At 40.2% G+C, this 8,907-nt stretch overlaps 1 long non-coding RNA gene across 8 annotated transcripts; it reads left to right on the top strand.

Annotated features, from left to right (window-relative positions):
• The first annotated feature begins 949 nt into the window (after positions 1-949).
• LOC103980477 (uncharacterized) lies at positions 950-8,698 on the top strand. Of its 8 annotated transcripts, none has more exons than XR_010486216.1 (7): positions 950-1,126; positions 2,159-2,243; positions 2,369-2,526; positions 3,767-5,507; positions 5,985-7,295; positions 7,367-8,142; positions 8,227-8,698. It is a non-coding gene; the product is annotated as an uncharacterized LOC103980477 (long non-coding RNA). The 8 variants fall into 8 exon arrangements; XR_010486213.1 differs by lacking the exon at positions 2,159-2,243 and having other exon boundaries at positions 2,363-2,526; positions 5,985-7,135; positions 7,229-7,295; XR_010486210.1 differs by lacking the exon at positions 2,159-2,243 and having other exon boundaries at positions 2,363-2,526.
• Positions 8,699-8,907: the final 209 nt, after the last annotated feature.

The raw sequence follows: 8,907 nt of genomic DNA on the forward strand, positions 1-8,907 counted from the left end.
TTGTTCATCATTTGTCGTTCTTTCCTCGCATTTTGTTTCCTGCATGAAATCCTTGTTCTCTCTGGCTGGAAACTACATTAATCTCACAGTATCAAAATCACGAGCAATCCTTCAGTCATCAAGGCCCAAAACTCAGATATAGCAATTACATGAAGCCTATGCAGAAAGAAAGATCAGCCGAAATACCTCTCCTCAACATGCTCGATCGCAGATTTCCCGAATCGATCCATTCCATAACCATCGATAACGGCCAATGTACATCGTCACATGCCTCTCTTCCATCGCAGTCATCCAAACACAATCCTCAAATCAATCAGATTGGCCAGTGCAGGAATTACACCGACCCCTTCGAATGAATCTAAAGTGAGGCATCCTCAAAGCCATCTTTCTGTGCAGGGTTCAAGATCTTCTCAGCAAACCCTCAAACACTTCTTGGGCGAGACCAAGTCTCTTGCACTGGAATACAACATCAGACTTGAAGCCAATTCTCAACAACTCCTCATTGCGCAGGCCTTCCCCTCGAGCTGTCGGTTCGCCACAGGCGTACCAAGCACCCTATTACACTAACATTCATGGCTTCGATGCCTACTGCTACGATCTACTAAAACAGTGTCGAGGCTCCTTATCCATCCCCGTCCTCTCCATATGCATCGATCCAACAGATCCATGTGACAACATTCTTCATCGGCATTCCCTCGAACACCAGTCCTCCACTCTCAACTGTTCACACTTCAGAGAACAGAGCAGTCGAGGAGCGGAAAAAGAGATACGAGAAACGAATCTGATATTAATAGAAGGAGAAAATTGCATATATATATATACATATATACATATATATATATATACATACATATATATATATATGTATGTATATATATATGTATATATATATATATATATGTATATATATATATATATATATATATATAGAGAGAGAGAGAGAGAGAGAGAGAGAGAGTAATTTTAATTACGATGGATCGCCTTCTCCACGCGCGTTGCAAGGGCCAGTAGGAGGAGGATGTGCAAGCGGCCGGAGTAGCGGTGGTGACCACTCGAGGATGCGATGGCGCCGTCGTCGACCTCGTATCCTCCGTTGAGTTCTGCATCGACCGAACGTGTCCCTCAGGTCTGTTTCCTGAAATCCTTTTGGGAATTCGGTGTGGGTGCTTGTTCTTTCATGGCAACTGCTTTTAGACGGAGTCCTTTTGTTTCGGGGCATGATTGCTACCTTCTTTTTTGGATATTCTTATTGAACCGTCCTCGTGAGATCATGTCATCGCTTTTTGGGAATTATTTGCGTTCAATTGCGTTCTCTTTTGATTGGTACACGCTTTAATCCGGAATGTTTTTGTTTTGGGGATGATCGTTGTCTTCGTCCTCCATGGATTCGTTTTCTCGTGAGATCTGTTTCTTGAAATATTTTGGGGAATTCTTTTTTAGTTGTTCCTCTGCGATTGGTGCTTGCTTTTGTTTTTGTAATGGGTAACGATTGGTATCTCCTTTTATGGATTCCTTTCCTTGGATTCTTCTCGTGGGATCATGTCATCGATAGAACGAACTTGTTGACTTCTCTGGTTGCTTTACGCTACTCTGCGGAGATGAGATGAATTCTCTATTATAACTTCCTGTGTTTTCTTTTGGACACCTTTTCTATCATCCGGAAAAGATATCTTCCTGTATTATCCTCTTTATGGTATTTGGTATGTGATCATCTCCGTGGACTCTGAAAAATCACTTTCTAGGAATCAGCTTTTGGTACTTTATATCAATTATTTAGGTTAGTCATGTTAAAGGAGCAATGATCCTGTATCTGTTGATGTCTGTTTCCCACCTGTATCGTTTTTCTCCAATTTGTTCCTGTTGGTTGTTGCTTCTTTTCTTGGTTAATTAGGCAAAATTTGTTGCATGATGCATAATATAGTGACTATAGTCTTGCCATAAGGATGTCATTGTTTCTTTCCAATTCTTCGTATCATTCGTTCTACATATGTACAAGTCGTTCGTTAAGCACCTTAATTCTTCACTACGATTTTGCACTAAGTGTTAGCCACCTTTTGAGGATCGTTTACTTTTAGTCATAACATTAGATTTTGTGGTATGAAATATGAATGACAGCAATGCTTACTGTGGATCATTGATTCAATTCATGTGGTCCTAGGCCTAGATGCAAGTGATCTGTTCGTGGAGGTGGACTTTATGGTCCTCTTGAAAGCTGTTTATGACTTGTGCTTATATCTTTCTAGGTGATGCTATTTTATAATGTATATCATTTTGAAAGCTTTTGGAATATGATTAAGGGCATTAGTTGGCATAGGAATAACTATTATATGCGATGTTTGTGAAATTTGGTACCATTTTGAAGTTGCAGCAGCTGAGGGTGGGAAGTGTAAGGGGTCTGGGTTTTTCGATTTGACTTACAAGATTCAGCAAATTATGTGATTGAAAAACGGCATGGCTCTTTCTCCGAGTAAAAATTGTAAGAAGCAATAATAAGCCAAACGGACTTCCATTTGATTGACGAAAAAGGTAAATAGCATGTAAATTCTGGTTGAGTTGGTCATTTCTTACTGATTATTTCTTGTAATCGGAATTTGCTAATTTGATGTCACTAAATATCTATACTCTTATTTACAAAGTTTATCAAAATGGATGTACCATCATCAATTTGCTATATAGGAGTGTTATTCTTTTGGAAGACAATAGGTGAATAGTATTGTGGCTTTATATGATAAATTAATGCACTTTGGTTACATCAGAGCAAGAACACCTTAGGTATTGTACCATACTCGCTTAACATTTAAATTTTTTGCCATTGACGATCAGCAGTGTCAGTCTTCTTCCCTGTTAATTGTTTGTGGGTTTTCTTCTGATTATACACAAGTTGATACGCTCGATAGGGCCACTGATATCTCATGCTGTGAGTGGTACTAAATGAAGTTTATTATGATTTGGTTAAGAGTAGCAGTTCTTGGAAACTTCATTCAACCTTTCTTTTATGATCAAATATGATCATGTATTATATTTATCACCTTATGTGGCTTATGAGTTTGAAATAATTAATTTGCCAAGACCAATGACACCTGTATCACATGCTAAATCTAAATGCTTCAGATTTTGAAATTTTCTTTACTGTGTGCAATCTTTTAAACAAAATAATGGCGAGTTACAGGAAGTTGGTCTATGTTAGAATTGTAAATGACATGCTCTGTTTGTTGCTTTATACTAGCATTTTTTGGTGCTTAAAGAGGCATATATTTGCTTGCTGGTCTCTTCACTGCTGTTCCCAGTCACTATTTGATGTCTTTGGCGCATGCTGCTCAACTGTTGTCGGTTGAATCAATTGTTCCTTTTGGCAAGGTTGGCATAGCAGCATTCAACTAACAAATTTGCAACACCCACTTTCTATTTCTTCAGGATTCTAGCTTGTGTCTAGTTCATTTCCAACAGTAGATTTTCTCACATGGTATATTTTCTTTCTTATTTGTTGTACATACTTCCTTACCTATGTGTTAACACATTTCCTTTTTGTTGTCTTTGTCAAGCCTATTAAATCCTTTGGTATAAAGAATTATATTGGAAGTAACAGAATCTTGATTTCTTCTGTATCATGGTTGGTTGGTCATTCATCCTTCATGTTTTATTAAATGAATTTTGCTTGTTTTCTTCTCTAACTGACAGCAAGTGGAATAAAAGCAAATTCATATGCATAATTACATGTTTCCAGTGCCCCAGGGGGTCTATATCATGGTATTGTTACTGCTTGCAGCATACCGATGGTGATGCGATACCCCCAGATGAAAGTCTTCTTGCAAAGCTATGCCAACACCATGAACTTTTCTCTTGTTCTTGACATCCTTATTTGTTTTTTACTTTTCCTTTTCATGTTTTTAGTGGGTTAGTGACCATAATTATTGACTGAACAAATATATGGATTCTTAATGCAAGTACTGTAACCCTTGAGAACTAACTAGCTGGAATGAAGCAATATTTGGCATCATTAACATGAATGCTTTGTTGGATCCAGTATATGGAAGATAACTGACGGCCATAGGAAGACCTTTTCCATAATTCAGTTACACTGAGAAGTGCTTCCTCTGTCTTGCACGTTCATGCTAGATGTTATATATAATGAACTTAAATCTCTTAAGGACAATGAGCATGTAATTTGTACTCAGTTACTGGACGTTGTTGAATTATCATACGCCACTCTGCAATTCCTTCCATTATATTTGAAAAATGCCTGCATCTACCACTTTGGAGCATGGTTTACCTGTTTGAACTCACTGGTGTCTGCTACTAATCCATAGGTTCTGTTATTGTGTCACTACTAGCCTTCTGTAATTTTTTTTATTATACATTGGTTGACAAGTAGGAACAAAACTGTTTGGTTCTTAAATTTATCAATAAGAGATTGGACCAGTGCACATATGTTTTGTTTTCACTTTCCTTTTCTCATTTTGCTGTATGGTCTGTGGACCCTTTAAACATAAGGGCAAGAGAGACTTCCTTTTGCAACGACCATGGGATGTAGACATAAAAGTGCCAAATTTAGGCAGTATTGAAACCTGACATCTTTTATTTGATAAAGTTTATGATTGATAGGTCATGCTCATTAGGTACATTAGAAGCGTAATGAGTTAATTTTTTAAGACAATGCTCTTATATTTTTCATCCCATACTGAATTCAATGGTTCCGTTATTTTTGTGAACTGCTTCTATTTTTTTCCACCTTATTATCTTATAGTTGATTTGTGAACCTGTGTATTATGATCATCATATGATAGTCTAAAACATAAAAAAAATCAGCATATATGGAAATGATGTGATATTATGACTTGTAACTTGTTTTCCCATCCTTGGGCACACTAACCAACTTTGAAAATCTCAAATGCAGTTTGAATGTAAATTTTGTTGGTTTTAGGCATCTCGATTTCTATTTGGGGCTTGGGATAACTGTCCTTAAACTCATGAGTTTTGGTTGTGGGCTGTGAAAACATTTGTAATCAATTCTCTTGTGATCGCTGTTTTCAGATTAATGCTATAGGTATCCCCTGGTGAATTAAATGATAATGACACTGAAGTCTCTGTTGAGCTGAGACCTCTTCTAGTGGAATCATGTTAAAGAAACACATGCTTACATAGCCATGAACACCTGATCATCAATGGCCGTCTTACTATTATTAACCCTAGACTAGTGTGAGAACTGCCACAAGCACAGGATTATGTTTGTCAGGTGAACACCGATACCTGCATACTGTAATAAGATTGACATCATTGTCGAAATTATTATTAGGCTAAGGGTTTACATAACCCATGAACAGGGAGGTAAAAACAGTTTAGTTAAATAAATTTCATTTACAATCATGGCATCTTACGATGCTTCGTATCATGTTTAGATGGATTGCAAGTCATGGTGACATTTGGTCGTTGGCCACAACTCGCAGACCATGTATATCTAGAATGACGGCAATTATCTCAGAGTTTGCGGTTTCAAGAAAGGCCACAAGGTTTTATGCAAACTCTATACTCTCTATATTTCTCTCTCTCTGCTTTAAATACTATGTTTGTTGTAACATATACATCAGTTGGTTGCAACATTAGCTCCAGATGTATGGAATAATAATCTATCACAGATTGTGCATGCTCAGAGTCTCTGAGACCATATTTAGGAACGGTTGCCCATCATTTCTCCTTTCTTTTCTTGTGCATAAAATTCTCCTGGTGAAAGTTGCTATTGCTCTATATTTTTCATATTATACTGGATTCTCCATGTCTGATTCAGCTAGTCTTGTAAATTCATGCTGAAACCTGTCCTGCGAAACTTTTGATCATCAATCAACTACTGTTGGAAGTGATAGGTTGCAAGGAACATTATATGTAGGAACACCATAATATTTGTTAAAAGTATGTTCTCTATAAATAAGAAAATTATGTTTCTTTCTTAGTACCACTAAAACTTGACTTTTTGTTCTTTCCCCTTGCAGGTTAAGAATCGAAGGGAGGCACTGTGAGTTTGCTGTTTGATGACATAAATTCCTCAAATTCTTGTAGATTTGTGTCTGTTGGAAGCCGAATCCTTGAATTTGTGGAGCATATAAGACCATTCCTGGGCTGGCAAATTAGACCTGTGCATTTTGTCTCCCAAAAAAAAAAAAAAAAGATTAATCCAGACCATATTTTTGTAAAATCTGTTTTGCGAAAGAAGAAAAAAAATCACTTGGTCAGAAATATATTTTGCAAAAGGAAAAGGGGAAATGGAGGAAGCCTACCTACATTGGAAGATTGAACCTCTTTATTCATGCCCCGACAAGAATGCTTGCAAAGGAAAGACAAACTACTACTGCTCTCCTATGTGTGCATCATCAATAGCGCTTCAGCGTTCTGTTACTTTTTTTTATTTTTTGCTTGTTTTCCTTCTCTCTTTTCTGCGTCCTCGATGGATTGCTCGAGAAAGAGAAGACATGGATGCATGACAACTCTGGGAAATCGCTCTGACTTTTGTGTGTTTTCCTCTCTTATTCTTCTCTCTTTTCTTGACAGGGAACCACGCTGCCTTGGACCCCGGCACCGACAGCGACGGGAAGGCCGGAGGCAGACGGGGACGGTGTGGTCGCCATCATCAACCCGTGGTGTGGGAAGCGAGGCGGAGGAGGAGGAGGAGCTGCCTGCCTGCCTTGTGCATGCCCCCCTATCTCTTTTCTCTCTCTCTCTCTCTCTCTCTCACAGCCCCACCCAGGACAACAAGCATGGGACGCCGAGCCCGGGCAGCTCCCAATCATAAAGCAATGGAGTGCCATATCATTTCCTCCCCACCTCGGTCCTCGCGCTCCTGCTCTGGACCCCCCCCCCCCCCCCCCCCACTCCCCCGAGGGATGGGCTGACCTGAGCCTACTGTTCCCTCTCGCGCTCCTCATGCGTCCCTTTCCATGCTGTTTCTTTTCGTCCCCACCCCCCTTACTCTCTTAATCTCCTTAATTTTGGATTTCTCTTTGGTTTTGCTGCATTGGCATATGAAATCCTTCACGTCCATGTTTGTTTGATGCGGTCCACTTGAAAGCCCTTCGGATGTAGTGTTCCGACTTCCACGTCTTCAGCTTGAGAGCCAATTCATTTCTTCTTCGCCTTGTAACATTCTGTACGTGAACCACTAGTGCCACCCGCCCCCTACTCCCGACTGACAGAAAATAATAATAATAATAAATAATATGTTGGGGGATTTTGTTTCCAGGACAAATCACAATCGAGGTTTCAATTCTTCCATGCAATGAATAGGAGGAGTCTGAATCACCGCAGAGGTAAGCCGTGGTGTTTGCTTGATCTCCTCCTCTTTTTAAGATGACCTGTGTATCTGACATCTCACCCTCAGGTGCAGGAACCAAAGCCTTGCGTTCCCAAAACGCAGCTGCACCGGAGAGGGAAATGGTCAACGAGCCTTCTCTGACCTCTGTTACACCATTTTGACGAGGACATCACCTACACTATGGATAGGCCACCATGCCCCGTGTTGACCAAGGAGCCTCCCAACGTTGACTCGGGCCCACCACACAGAATAAGAGAGAGAGAGAGAGAGAGCACAGTGGTCTATGGAGGGGAGTCATGGGGAAGAGCTACAGCACGGCAAAGGACTGGTGAATGCAAGGGATCGAAGAGGGGTCACCTCAATGGGCCCCCCCCCCCCTCGGGCCGACAGGCTCTGATGCATCCCTCCATAGCGTCAACACCAAGGACGGGCGGACGGACTGGACTGGACTGGACTGGACTGACCACACGCTGCTGTCGCTCTCACCCTCTCTTCCTCGTCTTTGCCGCCAGCGAAGAAAGAGGGGGAGAAGCATGAGAAGCCGAGAGTGAAAAAAAAAAAAAAAGGCAGGAGGTTTGGAACCTTACGAGCGAACGCAGATATCATCATGTGACAATCATTCTTTTATAATTTGAGCTCTACAGGTCCGGGAGGGAAGTAAAAGAAAAGGTTTTGCTTTTCTTTTGAGGCCACCAGCAGGAGTGTCAGTAAAAGAAAAGAAGAGAGAGAGAGAGAGAGAGAAATAATCTCAAGTCTTAAAAGCTATACAAATGCTGATGTACGATGACCTCTGAAAAGAGGTCTTTTATCATCCACCTGCTCTCCTCCTAAAGGAACAAAAGGTAAAAAAGGAAGCTTTATTTGCTTCTCATTCAAGTAACTTTGGTATGCAAAAGCTTTAATCTTTTACTTTCTGAATTAACCAGGTGGCTCAGGCTACTACTGTAAGATGTCATGTATCCACCATATATGTGTAGAGGTGAGACCACTGGGACGCAATTTGATTACAGAAGGAGCTGCATATATCATTAGTTTATTGCTTCTAACATCATCACCCGAGTCGATGATGGGTGGATCATGTACAAGTACAGAGTTGCCTGTTGGACCATGTAAGCTGGCCTCAACAAAACAAATCGTGCATGCATGCATGCATGCAGTGGTCGTACAGTAACAGTCTAAAAGAAGACAAAGAATCCATAAAACATCCTTCTGTTTTTATGTTTGTAGTTTAGCAACTTGGAAGCCATGACATGGGAATTAGCATCTTGTGACTCGCACAGCAAAGCGTTTTGTACGATTGCTTCTCTGTAGGATTTGATGCAGCTGCAGAAAGTAATTTGTTCTCTATGTATGTATGTATGTATGTATGTATGTATTCGAGTAATGAATGATGATCACAGTGAGATTTAACCTTCTTTTTCTTCTTCTTCTTCTTCTTCTGTTCATAGCAGTGTTGACTTGGAGAGAAGCAGGGAGTAATTAATCTCATCTTTGCATTGCAGCGTGGAGTGAAACTGGAGACCAGAGATAAAGCGTCTTACAAAACCAAGGAAAAAGCAGAAAATGATTGTTCAAAGTGTATGACTTGCAGACAAGGTGGGGGTGGG

This window comes from Musa acuminata, chromosome BXJ2-4, assembly GCF_036884655.1.
Source record: "Musa acuminata AAA Group cultivar baxijiao chromosome BXJ2-4, Cavendish_Baxijiao_AAA, whole genome shotgun sequence".
NCBI lineage: Eukaryota > Viridiplantae > Streptophyta > Magnoliopsida > Zingiberales > Musaceae > Musa > Musa acuminata.